General features: G+C 40.7%; 1 protein-coding gene across 6 annotated transcripts in view; it reads right to left on the bottom strand.

The window, feature by feature from the left end:
• The window catches only part of CDKL5 (cyclin dependent kinase like 5), a 532110-nt gene that overhangs the window by 491750 nt on the left and 17590 nt on the right, over window positions 1-22770 (bottom strand). The window contains exon 2 of one of the 6 annotated variants that reach the window (XM_077480760.1): window positions 8312-8482. The exons of the other annotated variants lie outside the window; for them this stretch is intronic. The gene's annotated coding sequence lies outside the window, so the exon portion shown is untranslated. The remainder of the gene's footprint in view (window positions 1-8311; window positions 8483-22770) is intronic. 6 annotated transcript variants of the gene reach the window in all.

Here is a 22770-nt window from a genome sequence, read left to right as displayed (position 1 = left end):
ATATTGATTTATGCATCTCTTGAGCTTTTTCACTTTGAATTTTATTATTTGTATGTAACTAGTAATTTTATTACATTGAGATAAATATACATATATATGCACTTTACTTTACACATTAGTGGTACACTTTTTGATTCACCATTTATGTCTTATGGATGCATAGAGGGGAGCTCGGGAGCCAGAATGCACCGGCACCCCCCAGAGCAAGCACCTTGTTATGGGAGGCTCTGGCTGAAGAGGAGGAGCCAAGAAGGCCGACCGGGGACCTGAAAAGTGGAGGATCGGGGCTGCATTGTGCAAAACCACTTCACAGAGCAGGTAAGTATAACAGGTAAGTATGTTTTGTTTTAGGGGTTTTTTTTTGTTTTATTAAATGAACCTTTAAATGTCACTTTTAATGCTACTAGAACAACAAAATATATTCCCCAGTAAAACTATTTAAAAAAAAGTCTTAACCACTTTCAGACCGGACCATTTTGCTGGTCAAAGACCAGACCACTTTTTGCGATTCGGCACTGCGTCGCTTTAACTGACAATTGCACGGTCGTGCGATGTGGCTCCCAAACAAAATGAACGTCCTTTTTTCCCCACAAATAGAGCTTTCTTTTGGTGGTATTTTATCACCCCTGCGGTGTTTATTTTTTGCGCTATAAACAAAAATAGAGCGACAATTTTGCAAAAAACAAATTATTTTTTACTTTTTGTTATAATAAATATCCCGCAAAAATATATAAAAAAAATGTTTTCCCTCAGTTTAGGCCGATACGTATTCTTCTACATATTTTTGGTTAACAAAAATCGCAATAAGCGATTATTGATTGGTTTGTGCAAAAGTTATAGCGTTTACAAAATAGGGATAGTTTTATGGCATTTTTATTAATAATTTTTTATTATTTTTTTTTTTACTAGTAATGGCGGCGATCAGCGATTTTTATTGTGACTGCGACATAATGGAGGACACATCGGACATTTTTGACACATTTTTGGGACCATTGTCAGTTATACAGCAATCACTGCTATATAAATGCACTTATTCCTATGTAAATGACACTGGCAGTGAAGGGGTTAACCTCCCTGGCAGTGATCCCGAGTCTGGCTCGGGTTAGGATTTTACTATCATAAGCGGTAACCCCGAGTCAGACTTGGGATCGCATCGCTGGATACAGGGAGAAGTTACTTACCTTGTCCCCTGGATCCAGCGATTCCTCCGCGCTGTGTGAGCGAGCCATCCCTTGCTCGATTCACACAGTGCCCGAATGCCGCCGAGCTCCGTTCCCTGTGACGTTACGGCGCACGGGAGCGGAAATCGGCGCCAAATTCAAAAAAGTTAAAATACACAAAACACCAACAGTACTGTCATCTTACAGATCACAGTACTGTATAAAAAAATTACACACCCCCTTTGTCCCTAGTGGTCTGTCCAGTGCCCTGCGTGCACTTTTATATTATAAATACTGTTTTTTTCTGCCTGGAATTTGGAGATTGTCCATAGCAACCAAAAAGTGTCCCTTTATGTCAAAAGTGATTTTAGACCAACTAGAAAACAGCGATAATAAATTAGAATCACTTGCACAATTGAGCGATAGCGATTTGTGGGGAAATTCGTCATTAAACACTAAATCTAATGACAGCGACAATTCTGCAAATGAGCAAATTTCAGTGTTTTTGGATTTGATTACATTATTGAATAATGTTTATTATTAATTATTATATTATAAACTTTATCATACCCGGGGTATCTGCTAGACTCTGGTTTGAACAGATTTAAGAGAGTTATTCCTAAGAATTACGGGACTACAATATTAAACGCCAAATTTCCATGCAAAATAATTGTAGCGGTGTCAGCACCTAAAACCAAAACTAATCATACCGTCAGGGAGGTTAACCAGTGGGTGGCAGTGTAGGGGTTAAGTGTTCCTAGGGGTGTGTTACTAACTGTGGGGGGTTGGGCTTTCATTTAGTGAACACTGATCTCTGCTCCAATCATATGAAGCAGAGATCAGCGTCACTAGTTGCTAGGCAGAATGGAAAAATGCTGTTTACAACGGCATTTCTCAATTCAGCCGTCCCGTGAGACGATAGCGGGTATGCCCGCGGTGATCGAGTCCGTGGGACCCGCGACCGGACTCACGGGGGTACCGACCGGCTTGCGAGCTCGCCGGTGGCGGCGCGCTCGCGATGGCAGGGCGGCATTGAAGATTGGACGTACCTGTACGCCAATATGCCTGCCCGTGCCATTCTGCCGACGTACATTGGCGTGCGCTGGTCGGGAACCGGTTAATCAAGCACTTGTAGTTTACAACATTCAATGCTACAGACTTCTGCTCCCTGTGTTGGTTGCCTGAATGTTCAGTCTTCGTAGGAAAGAACTAACAGTGAACAATGCAGTCTGGAGTCAGTCTGTTAGTGCTATATAAATCCTGTATAATAATGATAATAATAATATTAATATCACTTTAAGTACCATTTAAAGTGAATGCGAAGACTTACAATAATGTGCGTCAATGCACAAAAACATAGTTGTGAATCGGCACTGGAGTGCTAAAATGCTCTAACCTCTCGAAGAAAATAGGTAAACTATTAACATGGGGTTTATTGATGTTATTAATGTGTGCTTATGCTTTTCAAGACATTTAAAAATGGAGGGAATATTACAAGTCTTGAAGTGCTATCATTCCAGGAGTATAATGTGTCAAAGGGACTTGAAATAATTATGCTCAAGAATTTCAAGTAATTACCATATTTATCGGCGTATACAAAATTTATTTGTTCAATATAGACATTGTGAAATTTGGCATATACAGTGTATCAATGTGTAATGTACAAGATCAAGAGGTCAAATGAGCATGATCTACACCAGATACAGACATGGCCAAAACTGATGGCACCCCAGAAATTTTTCCAGAAAATCAAGTATTTCTTACAGAAAAGTATTGCAGTAACATGTTTTGCTATACACATGTTTATTCCCTTTGTGTGTATTGGAACAAAACAAAAAAAAAAAGGGAGAGCCTTGGCACCCTTAACTTAATATTTGGGTCCCTTTGGAAAAAATAACTGAAATCAGTCCGTTCCTATAACCATCAATACGTTTCTTACACCTCTCACCCGGAATTTTGGACTACTCTTCCTTTGCAAACTACTCCAGGTCTCTCTTATTGGAAGGGCGCCTTTTCCCAACAGTCATTTTAAGATCTCTCCACAGGTGTTCAATGGGATTTAGATCTGGACTCATTGATGGCCACTTTAGAACTCTCCAGCGCTTTGTTACTTTTAGGCCCCGTACACACGATCGGATTTTCCGACTGGAAATGTTCGATGTGAGTTTGTCGTCGGAAAGTCCGACTGTGTGTATGCTCCATCAAACATTTCCGCACACAAATGTTTGAGAGCAGGTTCTCAAATTTTCTGCCAACATAACTTGCTGTTGGAAAGTCAGATCGTGTTTATACAAGTCTGTCGCACAAAAGTTGAATCAAACAGAAGGAGCTGCACTGGCTATTGAACTTCCTTTTTTTTTTGGCTCATCGTACTTTTTGTACGTCACTGCGATCTCACGTTCTGAATTTTTGGCCAACATTTGTTTGACCGTGCGTATGCAAGACAAGTTTAAGCCAACATCCTCTGGAAAAAAAAACAAAGGTTTGTTGTCAGAAAATCCGACCATCCGACACAGCAATACACCCACAGTCCCCCCCCCCATGTGACAACCCCCCTCTTCTTTCCTGCCAGGTATCTCCCTGGCTCCACTGTTCCTCTTGCTGGTCCAGGGCTGGCATGGGCGTTGTAGGGTAGAGCAGAGGGGGACCAGTGAACCTCCATCTCCCCTCCAGTGAATGAACGCACAGGAGCAATATATATTAAGTCACTTAGGGGTTTAATGCTGTCATTCCACAGCTGGCCAAGGATGAATCTAATCAAACACAATCTGTGCTTGATCAGCTTCATTTGTGCCTTATGTGATAGAAATAATTACAATAAAAAAATTTAAAAAATTTAAGTAACACATAAATACACAAAAAATGTTACAGCCCCCCCATACCCACATACACATGAACATAAATGCAGTCTGTGCATCAAAGTATGGAAACAATTGCACCACACAGTGGATATCACCATGAACATCAAAGTGGGAGCAATAATTCTGGGCCCATCGTTCACTGTTTGCTTTTAAAATGTCACTGAACTGACCCTATTGGGTACTAAAGTCTGTCAGCATTTAATCAGTCTACAGTCTATCCAACATGTTTTCCTATAGAACACGTTCTGTAGTGCAAATCTGCAAAATGCAAAAAGCACTAAAAATGCATAGGTGTGAATCCAGCCTAAAATTAACTCTCTCTATACAAGTCTATGGAAATACATGAGACACTTCAAGCAGGTTAAACTGGAGAGCCACCCAAAAAAAAAAAAAAAAAATGCATTAAAATTCTGAAAAAAATAAAAATTAAAAAAATAATGAAATTACCTGAAACCGCTGTTGCTAGGCAGTTTTCCTAATCTGCCTCTTCCTATTCCGCGGCGCTTCCTCTTCTTCGGTGAGCGGTCCTATTGTCTTCTGGGACATGTGTGTGTCCCATAAAACAACGAACGGAGCCATTCACAAAGCGCCGCACGACTCGCGTATGTGCAGTAGGAAACGGGCAGTGAAGCCGCAAGGCTCCACTGCCTGTTTCCCTTCGTTAAGATGGAGGCGCCAGCAACCGATCCGATGGACTGGTCGGCCTCGGGGCGGCCAACATCGCAGGCTCGCTGGACAGGTAAGTGTCCTTATTAAAAGTCAGCAGCTACAGTGTTTGTAGCTGCTGACTTAAAAAAAAAAAAAATCTTGCGCGGAACACCCCTTTAAATTCAAGTCAGAGGAGATGTAAACTGCAAGTCAAATATGCCTGTAATGAATTCTGAATGACCTCATAAGTATCTCAATCCAATGTCAAAGGAATGTAGCATTTGTACTGTGTATTATAGACAGTAACTATGACTCTTTTTTTATTTTTTATGTCATCACAGTGCAGCCACTTCTAGTGTACATATCGTTCCAGCGACAGCATTCCTTGGCAGTACATGGCTTTGCAATCAATGAATGGCATGGCAGTTTCTAATCTCCACCAAGAGCACATGGGACCGTAACCAATTGGGAAATAGGGTCAAAGAGTTGTCACCGTATAACAGGAAGTGCTTGAACACAAACCTCCATGGTCAGGTATTATTTCCTAAGGAAGTTACAGATTCTGTAAAGCGACCCTTTTACATCAAAAAGATTGAAAATGACAACATCATGATATTGGCTTGTATGAGATTTCAGAGAACAGGTTTAGATCTACTATTAGCAGACAGCATAGATATCATAGACCACTAGAGTCTCTGTAGGTATCTGTCTATATTATTATTCCATCTGCTTTGGAGGAGTACAAAGGAAAGCTCTTTTACTTCAGTGTGTTGGCTGTGCTCAAGATGTACAACATGTAAGGATATATACAACTATAGAGATCGGTTATCTGTACAGTGGCAGGACTTTAGCTGTAGCTGTCAATGTGATTTGGAAAAGAAAATCGTATCTAGCACAGAGGACAAAGCAGAAGTCATTCTGACCTTCCTTTGCCAACCCAGTTCTTCTGATGGCAAATGCAGCAGCACTGGATCAAGGACAAGGTGAAGTCCTAAAGACTCCATATTAGAGATATTGTTTACAAAATTAGTTATCCGTTCTTAAAGAATATGTAAACCCAACATGCCATATTCCTGATAAATGTGCTGGAAACTAGACGACGGCCCGCGGGAAATTACGTCACTCTCTGGGCGCAAGGTGGGGGACACCCTGATGGCTTCCAAGCATGCCATGTCACACGCAGCTCCCAGCGGAACTCCTGCTGTGTTTGCCGCAGATTTCTAATTGTCTATTATAACTGGGGACTCTTCATCTATCAATTGGGACATGCCGAGCATTGATTTAGCCTAGACCCCTTTCTGGCATTAATCTTACTGTATGGCTATAGTAGTCAGCCATAGGGGACACATTATTGCACAGGACTGCCATTGGTACATTTTAAATCCCACCCTTTTTGTGACGCTTTATCAGTGGGAGCTGCAGGTTTTCCGGCAGCACCCTGGGACCTCGCAGTAAGTTTAGGACATCCAGAATGCTTGGCTGTGGTGTTTCATTGGGGTAAGCCAGTTCTGTTCTTGTTCTACTCGCTGTGGCTCTTTTCTGTAGTAGGCTCTTTATACTACCATTTGGTTTTTTAACCTAGTTAGTACAGCCGTGACCAAAAGTTTTGAGAATGACACAAATATAAATTTTCACAAAGTCTGCTATGGTCACTCGCTATCATTTTAATATCCTTTTCTCCATGAAGTTGGCTTCAATCTGCTTCATAGACTTTATAGTAATCTCTATTTCCTCGTAATTTGTACAATATTTCTTTCTTGTTGTGTATGGTGCTTTATACTTACAAAATTTTATACTACCATTTGTTTTTTTTAACCTAGGTAGTACAGCCGTGACCAAAAGTTTTGAGAATGACACAAATATCAATTTTCACAAAGTCTGCTGCCTCAGTTTTTATGATGGCAATTTGAATACTCCAAAGAGTGATCAGATGAATTGCAATTAATTGCAAAGTCCCTCTTTGCTATGAAAATTAACTTAATCCCATAAAAGAAACATTTCCACTGCATTTGTGAAGAAGGCTTCAGGGCGCCCAAGAAAGTCTAGCAAGCGTCAGGACCGTCTCCTACAGTTGATTCAGCTGTGGGATCGGGGCACCACCAGTGTAGAGCCTGCTCGGGAATGGCAGCAGGCAGGTGTGAGTGCATCTCAACGCACAGTGAGGAGAAGAATTTTGGAGGATGGTTTGGTGTCATGAAGGGCAGCAAAGAAACCACTTGTCTCCAGGAAAAAAATCTGGGACAGACTAATATTCTGCAAAAGGTACAGGGATTGGACAGCTGAGAACTGGGGTAAAGTCTTTTTCTCTGACGAATCCCCTTTGCAATTGTTTGAGGCATTTGGTAAAAACCTTGCCCGGAGAAGAAACAGTGAGCACTACCATCAGTCCTGTGCCATGCCAACAATAAAGCATCCTGAGACCTTCCATGCGTGGGGTTGCTTCTCAGCCAAGGGAGTGGGGCTCACTCACAATTTTGCCTAAGAACACAGCCATGAATAAAGAATGGTACAAAAACATCCTCCAAGAGCAACTTCTCCCAACCATCCAAGAACAGTTTGGCGATGAACAATGCCTTTTACAGCATGATTGAGCACCTTGCCATAAGGCAAAAGTGATAACCAAGTGGCTTGGGGAACAAAACATCTACATTTGAGTCCATCCCCAGATCTTAACCCCATTGAGAACTTGTGGTCAAACCTCAAGAGGCAGGTGAACAAAAAAATACCCACAAATTCTGACAAACTCCAAGCATTGATTATGCAAAATTGGGCTGCAATCAGTCAGGATGTGGCCCAGACGTTGATTGACAGCATGCCAGGGCGAATTGCAGAGGCCTTGAAAAAGAAGGGCCAACACTGCAAATATTGACTCTTTGCATAAACTTAATGCCATTGTAATTGCCTTTGATATTTATGAAATGCTTGTAATTATACTTCAGTATACCATATTAACATATAAAAAAAAAGATCTAAAAACACTGAAACAGCAGACTTTGTGAAAATTAATATTTGTCATTCTCAAAACTTTTGGCCACAGCTGTAGAAGACCCTCCAATTTCTGGACTTAGAGAGCTGCCTACCTTTATATAAATTTCCATCCCTCTTCAATTATAATTATTTTTGGTAAATATATTTTTTTCCTGTATACATTTTTTTTGTTTTTTTTATCTGTAAAATATAGTGGCTTCATATGCTGCAATATTATATTATATTATATTATATATTATATTATCTGTAATATTTGCCTTCCCCAATTTGAAGTTTCTTCTAGATAAATCTACTTAAATAAATCACATATCTTCTGGCTTCCTGTATTGTCCCACCCCTTACAACCTTTCATCAGCAAGGCTGTGTATAAAATATAACCCCCTGAATATCTGGACTCATGTGGTCTGATTTGTTGTATCAAGTAAGTATATATGGCAGTCCTTTGTAATATTTTTCTCATTGAAATATTCATCTATCTATGTTTTTTGGAAGCTTATTCTAGCTTCACTCTGACTATGGTCACTCGCTATCATTTTAATATCCTTTTCTCCAGGGAGTTGGCTTCAATCTGCTTCATAGACTTTATATTAATCTCTATATCCTGGTAATTTGTACAATATTTCTTTCTTGTTGTGTATGGTGCTTTATACTTACAAAAGTTTTTTTATATCAGGCCATTGTCCCTTGATCTACTCCCTGGCTGTAGGTGAATCTGGAAATGTCCCGGTGGTGTCTGCATACATTTAGTCTCCAACGGACTCATTGGGGGTTATTTACGAAAGGCAAATCCACTTTGCACTTCAAGTGCACTTGGAAGTAAAGTCGCTGTAAATCCGAGGGGGACATGCAAGGAAAATAAAAAAAACAGCATTTTAGCTTGCACGTGATTGGATGATAAAATCAGCAGAGCTTCCCCTCATTTCAGATCTACCCCTCAGATTTACAGTGATTGCACTTCCAAGTGCAATTGCAGTGGAGAGTAGTGCAAAGTGGATTTGCCTTTCGTAAATAACCCCCATTGAGAGTTATATATGTAAATATAATATATATATATATATATATATATATATATATATATATATACTTTCTGTATCTTTTCTCTTTTACTTGGTGGTTATCTACTTTGCAGAATCTATCCATTGCATTGTTCAAAATAATCTGAAGAAGTCTCAGCGAGTTGAAATGCGTAGGGGTCCCTCTTGGGCTTCAATGCTCCTGTCGCACTGAGCATGCCGCAGATCACGGCGATATGCCGCTCGTGTCGGCTCCCGTGCGTATGCGTGGGAGTGACGTCATCGCAGCTCCGGCGAATCACAGCGCCAGAGCAGCGAGACCCGGTAGTCAGTCCGGGATACATGGCAGCGATGAAGGAGGACCGCTTCGGGGGCTTCGTTTTCAGGTAAGTTATTCATAATGAACTAGTATGCTATGCATACTAGCTCATTATGCCTTTGCCTTGCAGGTTGCATTTTAAAAAAAAAAGTGCCTTTGCTTCCTCTTTAATGATCCCAATTATTGCAAAAACAATTGATAAATTTCCGACCCTGGCTGATCGGCTTAGTTGGATCAAATCCAATCAATCAAATTGATCAAATAAGAAAATTGAAGTGTGTATGGCCACCATAAGATAGAGTGGAGGGGGATTAGAACACGTATCTGTCAGATTCATTAATGCCATCTGTGCCACGGTTAGGGAGATTTAACCTCTCTGCTTTTCTTGGTTATCGATTTCACCAAAAATAAAAGAAATTCCTAGATCTGTGGACTACTGGGGATTCCCTCACGTTGGAAGGATTTCCCACTTCCTGTTTTAGCTATGGCACAGGAAGTGAAGAGAAATCTCCCCAATGGGGCACAGGTGGCAAAAAGAGCTGAGAAAGGTTATGTTTATTCCGTCCAAAATGAAAAAAATAACATCTTGCCTTCAGTTCTGCTTTATGCAGTACAGCCGTGATAAATAAAATACTGCCAGTTACTATAGACTGCCACATTATCTGTGGAATTGTTTTATACTCCTACACAGAGCTCCAAAAATGAAGAGAACAGGTTCTTTGGCTTCTCTCTCTATTACAAATGAAGGAAAGCTACAGGTTGTCCTCTGGTTGGAACTCTACTTTGTGTAGCCTCCAGACCACTAGATATTTACAAGCATTAATTATGCTGCTTTAAAAGCCCACGCCGCTTTCAAATATTCTTATGCTTTTTATTTTACCAAATGACTCCTCACACAAATTACTATTTGTGCATTCATTTTCTCTCCGCATTAACTAAAATAGTTACCATTAATTCCTGCCACTTCCCCGAAATGAATTTTATAAAAAGCATCCAACACATCACAAGGAGTGCTTTTATAAACATATACATTAGTTCTTTTAAAAGAGATTTTTTTTGCTTCTGCCATAGAGTCGTTAAAGTCCCCCAAAAATGATATTTCGGTTTTTTGGTAGATGCTGAGCTAAATTACCTGACAATTTCTCGACGGCTTTGTTGAGGAGATGTGTGCCTTTGAGTTCCTGCATTTGTACGCCTGCAGTGCTATTACAATGAGTTTCCTTTTCCCCATTTATATTTTTTCTTTGTATTTAAAATTATTTTGTTATTTATTTTTATATATATATATTTGTTATATTTATAGTATATTACTGAAGAGGAGCTTCTTTATATTAATATTTTTTTTAGCTTCTATTTATAGTATATTACTGTGCATGAGCTAATCTATATTATTATTGGATTTTTTTTTTAGTTTACATTTATAGCACATTTCTGAGGAGCTAATTTATTATTATTTATTATAGTGTATATTTATAATATATTACTGAGAAAGCACTCATTTACTATATATTATTATTATTATTATTATTTTACTTTATATTTATAGCATGCTACTGAAAAGGAGTTTATTTTTATTATTATTATTTTTGTTTATATTCATTGGAGTTGATTTGCTAAAACTGAGGAGTGCAAAATCGGTTGCAGCTGTGCATGGTAGCCAATCAGCTTCCATTTTTGTTGTCAAAGTTTAAGGTATGTGCAGCTGCGGTTCACAGTAGGGAGTACGGTGCGATTCGGGTCCAAATTTTTTCCTGAATTCGCACCTGAACCAAACCCAAAGACGCACAGGACCCTTCTGCAATCCGGACCGCGGCCGCCCTGGACAATTGAGAGCCGGTCACACTCGCCTGTCATGAGAATTGAATGCGGGTTTATTTACATATATATGAATCCAGCCTAATTGAACATGCTGAAGTTAGAAGCTGACTGGTTACTATGCAAAGCTGCACCAGATTTTTCACCCTCCAGTTTTAGTAAAACAACCCATATTACTAAGGAGGAGCTTATTTATAGTATTAATTTTTGTCTTTATATTTATAGAAGAGTACTGAGGAGATTTTTATTATCATTTTACTTTATATTTATAGCATATTACCAAGGAGCTTATTTAAATTAATATCAATAATATTATTTTACAGTGTATTTATAGCATGTTACTGAGAAGAAGCATAATTTTTGACATATTAGAATGGGGTGCCTTTAGATTGTAGAGAATTTTAATATAGTAAATTACTGAAAAGGAGCTTTTTACTATAATATAATATTATTATAATTATATTATAATATAATATAATTATATTATAATATATTATAATATACATATATAATAATAAAATATATTATTATTATTATTATATAATTTTAGTATAGTGTTATATAATAATATAATATTATATATAATAATACGTTATAATATAATATAGTGTTATATAATATTATTATAGTGTATAATATTATAGCATGTTACTGAGAAGGAGATTAATTTTTGACATATTAGAATGGAGTGCCTTTAGATTGTACAGAATTTTAATATAGTATATTACTGAAAAGGAGCTTTGTAATATAATATAATATTATATTATTATAATTATATTATAATATAATTATATAATAATATATATATAATAATATAATAATATATATAATAATATAATATATATTATTATAATATAATATGATATTACTATTATTATAATATTATTATAGTGTATATTTATATTATATTACTGAGAGAGCAAATTTACTATATATTATTATTATTATTTTACTTTATTTTATTTATATTAATATTATTTTACTTTATATTCATTGGCATTGATTTAATAAAAAACTGGAGAGTGCAAAACCTGGTGCAGCTCTGCATGGTAGCCAATAAGCTTCCATTTGAACTATGCAATGCTGCACCAGATTTTGCACTCTCCAGTTTTAGTAAATCAACCCCACACTACTGAGGAGCTTACTTATAATATTATAATTTTAATTTATATTTATAGCATATTACAAAGGAGAAACTTATTTTAACTTATATTATTATTTTACACTATATTTATAGAATGTTACTGAGAATTTTGTATATTTTGTATACATGCTCGTCCGTTGGGCTCCCGCTATCGCTTGGGGCATATGGATAACCGGGATCTGTGTGTGTAAAAACACAATTTCCGATTCTCTGAGGGGAGAAGTAAAATATCATATGGTCTATCTCTTCCCCTACATAGTCCACTCCCCCCTTCAGTTAGAACACATACTAGGGAACACATTAATCCCTTGATTGCCCCTAGTGTTACTCCTTCACCTCCCAGTGAAATTTTTACAGTAATCAATACATTTTATAGTACTGATCATTGTATTTTTTGCCTGTGGATGCTTCTCACCACTCTCACTTTATGGCTGTATAAAGGGCAACCCCTAACCCCCTCCGCACTGTGCCTGTACACCCTCCACCACTCTTGCCTTCACCACCCTCTCTACAGCTGCACATTTACCCCTCCTCCTTAACTCCCTCTGCCCAACTTGTCTGCATCACCACCTCCCACATGGGCCCATCTTTTACTCCACACCTACACAAAGCATCCATACTCCCCCCTCCAACATTATGTATGCACACCCTCACCCCTTTCGATGCCCCAATCCCTTCACTAATACGCTTATACCCCCTCTCTAACCAAGCCTATTCACTCCTCCCACTCTCAATCCACGTCTCCATGTCTCACAAAGCCCCTCAACCTTGTCCTGCTCTCACCACTGTGCAAACCCCCTCCCTATGCCACCACATACGATATTCTGACATTGTCTGTTCTGGAATGGGCACACTTTTGCTATTTTATATTACTCTGAATTCTTTGTAATACAATGCAAAAAGAATTCTAAGCCCTTGTACACACGGTCGGACATTTCGACAACAAAATCCGTCGGATTTTGTCCGACGGATTTTTTCGAAATCTTGTGTTGCATACACACGGTCGGACAAAGTTGTCGAAATATCCGATCGTACGTAATGTGATGACGTTATTTCGTTACGACGGGGCTACGTTCAGGCTAGTAGCCAATAGCTTTGGTCTAGGAATTTGATCTGAGCATGAATGGCACTTTGTCCGATCGGAAATTCTCTACACACAATCGGACAAAGTCCAATCGGATCATGTTGTCGGAAAGTTTTATAGCCCAGCTCTCAAACTTTGTCCGTCGGATATTCCGACGCAAACAGTCCGATGGAGCCCACACACAGTCGGATTATCCGACAACACGGTCCGATCGGACATTTTCCGTCGGAATGTCCGACCGTGTGTACAAGGGCTAAGAGAATCACACAGGGTCACTGGCAGTGCACTTCCTGAAGTCTTTGCTGTGTAACTTTTGCTCTCTCTTCTCCCCGTATCACCAATCACATTCAAACTTCCAAGGTAGGTTTGGATCCAATTGGTGCCTGCCAGAAACATCCTAGTACTGACTTTTTAGGATCACCAGTATCAATGCCTGGATACAAAAGAAAAATAAGTACTGAGCAGGTGAGGCCATGTTACCTGTAAGCAAGTGAAGGCTTAATTTCCAATTATGACTAGAGTGCAGAATAAAATATGGACACATGGCATTTCTCATGACAGAGTTCCTGATGGTGACCCCTGGATCATGCCTGTGCACTGGCAGCCTCCATCAGATGCCCATGTGAAATCTACAGTGTCCTGTTACCCCATAACAGGAACTGTCTGAGCAAAGACCGTCAGGATCTCCAGTATATATATATATATATTTTAATGAAAGCTTTATGCCGCGTACACACGATCAGACTTTCCAGCAGACTAGGTCCGACGGTCTTCCCGACGGACGTTCGGCGGAGTTCCGATGGACTTTCCGAACTAACGGCCTTGGCCACACAAAAGTCCGTTTGTTTTGAACGTGATGACATAAGACGGGACTAAAAAAGGAAGTTCAATCGTATTTGATCCGTCGGACCAGCACACAGCATATGGTTTTCCCGATTGGAATTGAGTCCATCAGACAGCAATGAAACATGTTCTATTTCTACGTCCATCGGATTATTTATATGAAAAACGATTGGATTAGCTCACTCACGATCGGATTGTCCGACGGACTGATTCCGTCTGACCTAGTCTGCAGGAAAGTCCGGTCGTGTGTACACGGCATTAGATTTAGGAAAACTGAAAATCAGTAGGTTATTGTAGATAGGCTGACAGCTAGTTGCTGACAGCTCTGCATATACAAAGCAATGACAGGCAAAACAGGAGCTCCAGCTGTCCACCAATCTTTGTAGGTATCCACACATCAAGCAGTTACCTGCAATCAGAGATAGATGCATCTGTGTGTGCGTCTAGGGTTGGACATCGGTCTCTAAACGCAGGTAACTGCTTTGGAAGATTGACGACCAGCTGCAGCTTGCGTCTATCTGTCATTGCTTTATATACAGACTGAGCACTCGCAGCTGTCAGCAACCACCAGTCATGCCAGCCGCAATATTCTGTTGATTTTGCTGCTGCTCTTATCTATTGGATTGTGTGACGGAGGCTTTAAAACTTATATAAGATTTTATTTTTATTTTTTTTATATCCAGCCAGTGATGTTTCAAAGAATCTTTTTATTAGGAAATGATTATATCCTATGACTTTTAATGTGTTGGGACTGATGGCATTCTACTTATTTCTGAACCATTGGGGAATATCAAAATAAAATCATCCAGAAATGTTCAGCCTTGCCAGTGCTGCACTCCTACGAAATTGGTGTCTTGAGAATATATGATAAACGCCATTCTTCATAACCAGCCAACTGACATATGACTCAGTGCTGCAGGTATCAGATGATAGATAACAAATATATAACTCAAGGTCATAAGGGTTGTCTAACTCGATGGAACTATATGATTTATTCTCATATATCAAGTGTTCCATTATTGATTTTTATAAAGAGATAACTTACTGTAATATTATCAATATTCAGTTGCAGAACAGACAATTTCATACAAATCATTGTATATAACAGTGCAGCCCTTCTTGCCATGCAAGTTATGTTTGCATCTTGTATATACTTAAATAAAAACGCACTACCCTGTTGTCAGTAATAACATACTACTGAATGCTATCTTTTTCTAAATAGCATGCATAATCAATGTCGTATTTCATTATCTGGTTGTCAAAACTCGAAACTTCGCCAAAGGGAAGCACCTTGTCATTGAAATTACCTTGTAACCTCAGAGCTAGAGCAATACAAAAGGTATTTTCCTGATATATGGTTGTGGCCATGACTATGTGTAACCAGATCTGCAACCTGAAGCAACAGATAATAAGTGTCATCAATGACTAGAACTTCAACACGCAGTATGTACCTAAACAAAGACCTTTAGTTTTACCTACAAGTACATGATGACGACAAAGCTACCTTAAACGTGCAATAAGTAATGCTGCAAAGAAAAGGTATACAAATAGTGAGGCTGGAGACCTCACCAGCAAGTGGTGGTGCATGGAAGGGTCAGTGCCAGCGAGTACCGACGCATGGAAAGGGACAGTGCCTGCGAGTGCCGGCGCATGGAAGGGACAGTGCCAGCGAGTGCCGGCACATGCAAAGGGACAGTTCCAGCGAGTTTCGGCACATGGAAAGGGACAGTGGCAGCGAGTGCTGGCGCATGGAAGGGACAGTGCCAACGAATGCCGGCACATGCAAAGGGACAGTTCCAGCGAGTGTCGGCACATGGAAAGGGACAGTGCCAGTGAGTGGTGGTGCATGGAAAGGGACAGTGCCAGCGAGTGTCGGCGCGTGGAAAGGGACAGTGCACGAGTGTCAGCACGTGGAAAGGGACAGTGCCAGCGAGTGTCAGCGCTTGGAAAGGGACAGTGCCAGCGAGTGTCAGCGCGTGGAAAGGGACAGTGCCAGCAGGTGTTGGAGCATGGAAAGGGACATTGCCAGCGCGTGGAAAGGAACAGTGCCAGCGAGTGTCCGTGCATGGAAAGGGACTGTTCCAGCCAGTGTTGGCGCATCCAAGGGACAGGGCCAGCAAGTGTTGGCGCAAAAAGCAGATCTTACAAGTCACCAAGCGGGTGTTAAAAAAAGCTGTGCTATAAAATTTCATACAATTGAGTCCATAAAAAATATAATGTAAAAAAAAATCAAAAAAATATATATAGATGCTGTAGTCACTGGTTAATGAACACCACAGTGTGCATACACAAACAAAAAAACTGCCCGATCACCGTAGCTGTTGATTATGCTTACCGAATGGCAAGCATTAAAGGCAAGTGGCTTAACCCAGCCTGGGCCTTTAAGGCCTTAAGATGTTAATCGGGTGAAGCTGTTTAATTCGTCCGTCTCAATATTCATGCGCTCTCATTAAATGCTCAGGCAAAAGAGAAGGACCACCATGGTGTAGTATATCAAAAACCTAATGGATTTATTAATTAAAAGTTACACTTACGATTCCGTAGTAATAGAATGCATAAAAAGAAAATGCCGGCTGGCATACACAAACGGAGCCTGTCCTCTTGGTTGAATAGCATGGTGACTTCACTACGTGCCTTCCTGCAGATGCGTTTCGTCATCAACAGACGCTATCAACGGGGAACCTCAATAGGGTATTATCCTTATACCAGGAGCTGAACCAAGCCAAATGTCAAAGTATATGAATCCATCTTGCAGAAAATTTACAAAATGTCTGCTATCACACCACAGCCTAACCACATCTCAAAGCAGATCATTTCTCCTTTAACCACTTCCCACTAGAAAATCAACGCCTTCATGGGAATTTTACAAATATTCTATGTGCTTTTTCAAAATTTGAAAACACCAAAAACACATGTGAATGAGCACTAAAGAAAAAAAATGTAAGCCTAAGGGTCCTTTCACACGGGTGATCCGCCCGGCGCACTCCGCCTTGCCCAACAAGGGGCAATCCGCTGATCCCTGCTGAGCAGGAGGATGGCAGGTCTGTCTCCACTCACTGTGCTGAGACTGACGTGTCACAGTCCCACTCTCCTCTATGGAGAGATCAGATGAAAACAAATAGCCTGTCCATTTTCATTCGATCCGCCAGACAGATGGAAAATAGGGTCACCGCCAGTTTGGATTTCACGGACAGGATCGGATCGGACAGCGTGTCAGTGGACACATCACCACTGATATCCACTGCCCCATAGGGGTGAATGGAGGCTGCCTGAAAAACTGACAGGTAGACCTAATCAGAAAGCCCATGTGAAAGGGCCCTTCGTTTTGGTAATGGCCCGTAGACACAATCCATATATCATACGACAGATCGTACAACCTTTTTAATTTAACCGCTTCGAACCCGCCCTATAGCCGAAATACAGCTACAGAGCGGACGCTAACTGCTGGGAGAGGCCGTTCCTGAATGGCCTCCTGTTTACTTCCGCAATGCCCACTCCCGCGAGCGCGCAACGGGGAAGTTCTGTGCTGGCCGTGTCCCTCGGACACAGCCAGTCACAGATCGCTGTAAACGGCCAATCACAGCGGCCGTTTACAGCGCGATCGGCGTGTCCATTGTAAGATGATCTCATATGTAAACATATGAGATCATCTCTCAGCGCCACTCTCCCTCCTCCCACAGACAGCGTGTGAGAGGGGAGAGATCAACGGCTGCAGCGGCCGTAAGTTAAAAAAAAAGGAAAAAAAAGTGCCATCCGCCCCAGTGCCATCCTCGCACAGTGCCATCCTCGCCCAGTGCCATCCTCCCCAGAGCCACCTGCCCCCAGTGCCACCTGTTAGTGCTATCTGTTCCCAGTGCCACCTGTTAGTGCTATCTGTCCCCAGTGCCACCTGTTGTCAGTGCCATTTGTTCCCAGTGCCATCTGTCATCAGTGCCATGTATAAGTGCCATCTGTCATCTGTGCCACGTGTCATCAGTGCCACATAGTGCCATCTGTCATCAGTGCCACATATTAGTGCCATCTGTCATCAGTGCCACGTATCAGTGCCATTTGTCATCAGTGCCACCTGTCAGTGTCACGTGCCATCTGTTGTCAGTGTCACGTGTCATCAATGCCCCTTATCAGTCCCATCTGTCATCAGTGTCACGCGTCATCTGTGCCATGTATTAGTGCCATCTGTCATCGGTGCCACGTATTAGTGCCCCGTATTAGTGCCATCTGTCATCAGTGCCACATATTAGTGCCACGTGTCATCAGTGTCACGTATAAGTGCCATCTGTCATCAGTGCCACATATTAGTGCCATATGTCATCAGTGCCACGTGTCATCAGTGCCACGTATAAGTGTCATCAGTGCCACGTATCAGTGCCATCTGTCATCAGTGTTACGTGTCATTGTCCTGGTGCTCCAGGGCCTTCAAAAATGTAATAGGTAGTCAACAAGTTAGATGTGTAATTTATGCTCCTAGAACATGTGACGGAGCTCCCTGCATGTTGGGCCTCTCTATGTGGCCAGGCTGTGAAAAAGACCCACACATGTGGTATTGTAATACTGTAATTTTTTTGGGGGTGTCATTTGTGCTATACACATGCCACGTGAGAGAAATAACCTATTACAATGACAATTTTGTGGAAAAAAATAAAAAAATCTTAATTTTGCAAAGAATTGTGGGACAAAATGACAACATCAAAAAGCTCACCATGCCTCTTACTAAATACCTTGGAATGTCTACTTTCCAAAAAGGGGTAATTTGGGGGATATTTGTACTTTCCTGACTTGTTTGGGTCGCAAGAAGTGAGATAGGCCACCAGTACATCAGATGTGATCAATTTTGTGCGATTCGCACCACAGCTTGTAGACTCTCTAACTTTCTCAAAGACCAAATCATATCCACTAATTTGGGTTATTTTTACTAAAGACATGTAGCAGTATAAATAGTGGCCAAAATTTATGACGAAAAATTAATCATTTGCATAATTTTGTCACAGAAACAAAGAAATGTGTGTTTTTTTAAAAAATTTAGTTTTTTTTCATTTATAGCGCAAAAAATACAAACCCCAGAGGTGATCAAATACCACCAAAAGAAAGCTTTTTTCATTTATTTATTTTACGTTCTAACACTATACCAGAGGATGATACTTCTGTAACTAAATGCACACAAATATTCTGAAACTATGAAAACATTCTAGTGTGCTTTCATTCACAGGACCATCTCCCTCTGGTAAAATTACAATGTATTTTCATTGCTGAGCTTGAACATCACACTGATACATTGTATACTTTTCATTTACTGGCCAGTGCAGAGTTCCTTTAATTGTTATTTTGTACATTTAGATGGCTTTCTCACTGAGCTGCGGGGGGCGTCGGTGGTAAAACGCTGCTATTTTTAGCGATGTTTTATCCTATCGGATTTGCGGTGCATTTTGGTCGCTAGCGGGGCACTTTTAATCCCCGCTAGCGGCCCGAGAAAGGATTAAAACTGCCCGCAATGCCCTGCAATAGCGGTGTTTTGCCGGCGGTATAGCCGCACTGCCCCATTGATTTCAATGGGGAGCAGCGGTAAACACACAGCTCCTTCACCGCTCCAAAGAAGCTGCTGGCAGGACTTTTCCTGACGCCTTCGGGCTTTCACACTGGAGACAATGGAGCAGCTGTTTGACGGCGGTATTTTTAACACTATAGCGCCTGCAAAATTCCCTCGGTGTGAAAGGAGTCTTAGAAAATACCAACTGCCAACACCAGATGATGAATAACAAATGTGTATTCTTCAGGAAATTTACATTTTTTTTAATCAAATTTTTTTTTTGCTATTTACCTCACATTCAATAAATTACTTTACACATGCAAAATCCTTTAGACCCCTTTCACACTAAGCCCCCGTACACACGGTCGGAGAATCCGTCTGAATGTGTCCTATCGGACCGTGTTGTCGGATAATCCGACTGTGTGTGGTATGCATCGGACTGATTCCGTTGGAATATCCGTCGGACCCAATTTTCCAACTTGTTGGAAATATTTCCCGACCAACTGGGCCGGTCGGACATACTCCGATCATGTGTAGAGAATTTTGATTGGACCAAGTGCCACGCATGCTCAGATCAAATTCCTACATCAAAGCTATTGGCTACTAGCCTGAATGTAGTCCCATCGTAACGAAATTACGTCATCACATTCTGAAAGATCGGATTTTTCGACAACTTTGTCCGACCATGTGTATGCAACAGTTTTGGACAAAATCCGACGGACAAAATCCGACGGATTTGGTTGTCGAAATCTCCAACCGTGTGTACAGAGGCTAAGACAGTTTTCAGGCGTTTTATCGCTAACAGCCAGCACTTTCAGTGTGAAAGCAGCCTTAGGCTAGGTTGATACTAGCCCACACTGTGCACTCCAGTTGCGGGTGTGGGAATCACATCAATTTCCACACCCACAACCACCTGCAGTCGAATCACACTGCTCTTGCGAGATGCACGGGGCTGCTATTCATTCTGAATGGCACCCCCACGCATCTCAGTCTGCAGCGCAATCGTATGTGTGGGAAAAGCAGGAAAATGGGGCTGCATTTTTAAAAAGGTGCATGCACCTGTTTGTGTGGTTTACGTGGCACAGCAGCCCCTTCAAATGAATAGGCTGCCATGCCCAAGCAAATGCAGGAGGCATGGCCCGCACTAGTGTGAACCCTGCCTTAAGCTGACTGTAGATGGTTAGAATCCTGCTGAACCATCCGAAAATGGTGTTACCACATGGCTGCTCTGTACAAACAGGAACTGGCCAGATGCCCAGACCATTTTTTGCGATACAGCACTGCGTTATTTTAACTGGCAATTGTGCTGTTGTGCAACGCTGTACACAAATAAAATTGATGTCCTTTTTCTCCCACAAATAGACCTTTCGTTTTGTGGTATTTGATCAACTCTGCAGTTTTTATTAGAAAAAAAATGTATTCATCAATTTAGGCCAATATATACAGTTGGCTCATAAGTTTACATAACCTGGCAGAAGGTATGATTTCTTGGCCATTTTACAAAGAATATGAACAATAAGACAAAAACTTTTCTTTCACTCATGGTTAATGTTTGGCTGAAGCCATTTATTATCAATCAACTGTCTTTACTCTGTTTAAATCATAATGATAACAGAAACTGCCCAAATCACCCTGATCAAAAGTTTACATACCCTGGTGATTTTTGCCTGATAACATGCACACAAGCTGACACAAAGAGGTTTGAATGGCTATTAAAGGTAACCATCCTCACCCGTGATCTGTTTGCTTGTAATTAGTGTGTGTGTATAAAAGATCAATAAGTTTCTGGATTCCTGACAGACCCTTGCATCTTTCATCCAGTGCTGCACTGATTTTTCTGGATTCTGAGTCATGGGGAAAGCATAATAATTGTCAAAGGATCTATGGGAAAGGGTAGTTGAACTGTATAAAACAGGAAAGGGATATAAAAAGATATCCAAGGAATTTAGGATGCCAATCAGCAGTGTTCAAACTCTAATCAAGAAGTGGAAAATGAGGGTTCTGTTGAAACCAAAACCACGGTCAGGTAGACCAACTAAAATTTCAGCCACAACTGCCAGGAAAATTGTTCAGATGCAAAGAAAAATCCACAAATAACTTCAGGCGAAATATGAGACTCTCTGAAAACTTTGGTGTGGCTGTTTCAAGATGCACAATAAGGAGGCACTTGAAGAAAGATGGGCTGTATTGTAAAGTCGCCAGAAGAAAGCCATTACTATGCAAATGCCACAAACTATCCAGCTTACAATACGCCAAACAGCACAGAGACAAGCCTCAAACCTTCTGGCACAAAATTTAGCTTTTTGGCCACAACCATAAAAGCTACATTTGAAGAGGAGTCAACAAGATGACGTCTGCTCATGACGAAACGCGTCGGGACTTCACTGCAGCCTGAGATTTTATTGAAAAAGCGCTTATGTTCTTTGTACACGTGAGTTTGATAATTTTTTATTAAATTATTTAAAATGAAAAAAACGGAGTTACACTATTGTGGTCCCTGCTTCCTCCCTTTATATCTGCCCAATTACCTATGAGGATTCATATGGATGGAGACATACCGTAGAGGAAATAGCCACACTTGAAAGTCTTCCAGAAAAGGGCAACACCGAAAAAGCTTATGTACATCTACAAGCATATATGATCCTCCAAATATAATTTTGAGTAGGATCCATTAAGTCTGGTAAGCCTCCATTTCATGTGGTGGAGGGTTCACGCGGTGATTGTGCGATCATTTCTTGGAGAAGGTGTAGGACTATTTACACTTCATCGTATCATACACAGAAAATTCTGAGAACTTTTCACCTGTTTTCACGTTGTTTTATATATTTTTTATATATACTTTTTTGGACATTTCAGCTTTGTTCATCATATATAGCAAAGAGTGTTTAGTGTATTTATCAGTTTGCACAGTCTAATGTATGCACCGGTTACATTGGTCACATTGTAATGTGGTAAAAACAAATAAGAGCTACACTGTTTTTCACAAAATACATTTGAAGAGGAGTCAACAAGGCCTATGATGAAAGGTACGGAGGTGGATCGCTGATGTTTTGGGGATGTGTGAGCTACAAAGGCACAGGAAATTTGGTTTAATCTCTAGGCAAGATGAATGCAGTATGTTATCAAAAAATACTGGAGGAACATTTGCATTCATCAGCCAGGAAGCTGCGCATGGGATGTACTTGGACATTCCAACATGACAATTATCCAAAACACAAGGTCAAGTCGGCCTGTCATTGGCTACAGCAGAATACAGTGAAGGTTCTGGAGTGGCCATCTCAGTCCCCTGACTTCAATATCATTGAGCCACTCATAGCTTCCATCTTATAATTGAATCTGAGCACGCGTGAGTTTTTGCGTGTCGGAATTGC

The sequence above is a fragment of the Lithobates pipiens genome, unplaced genomic scaffold, assembly GCF_037356315.1.
Source record: "Lithobates pipiens isolate NorthernLeopardFrog02 unplaced genomic scaffold, aLitPip1_a1.2 Scaffold_16, whole genome shotgun sequence".
In the NCBI taxonomy this organism is placed as follows: domain Eukaryota; kingdom Metazoa; phylum Chordata; class Amphibia; order Anura; family Ranidae; genus Lithobates; species Lithobates pipiens.
This window is presented reverse-complemented; position numbering and strand designations above follow the sequence as displayed.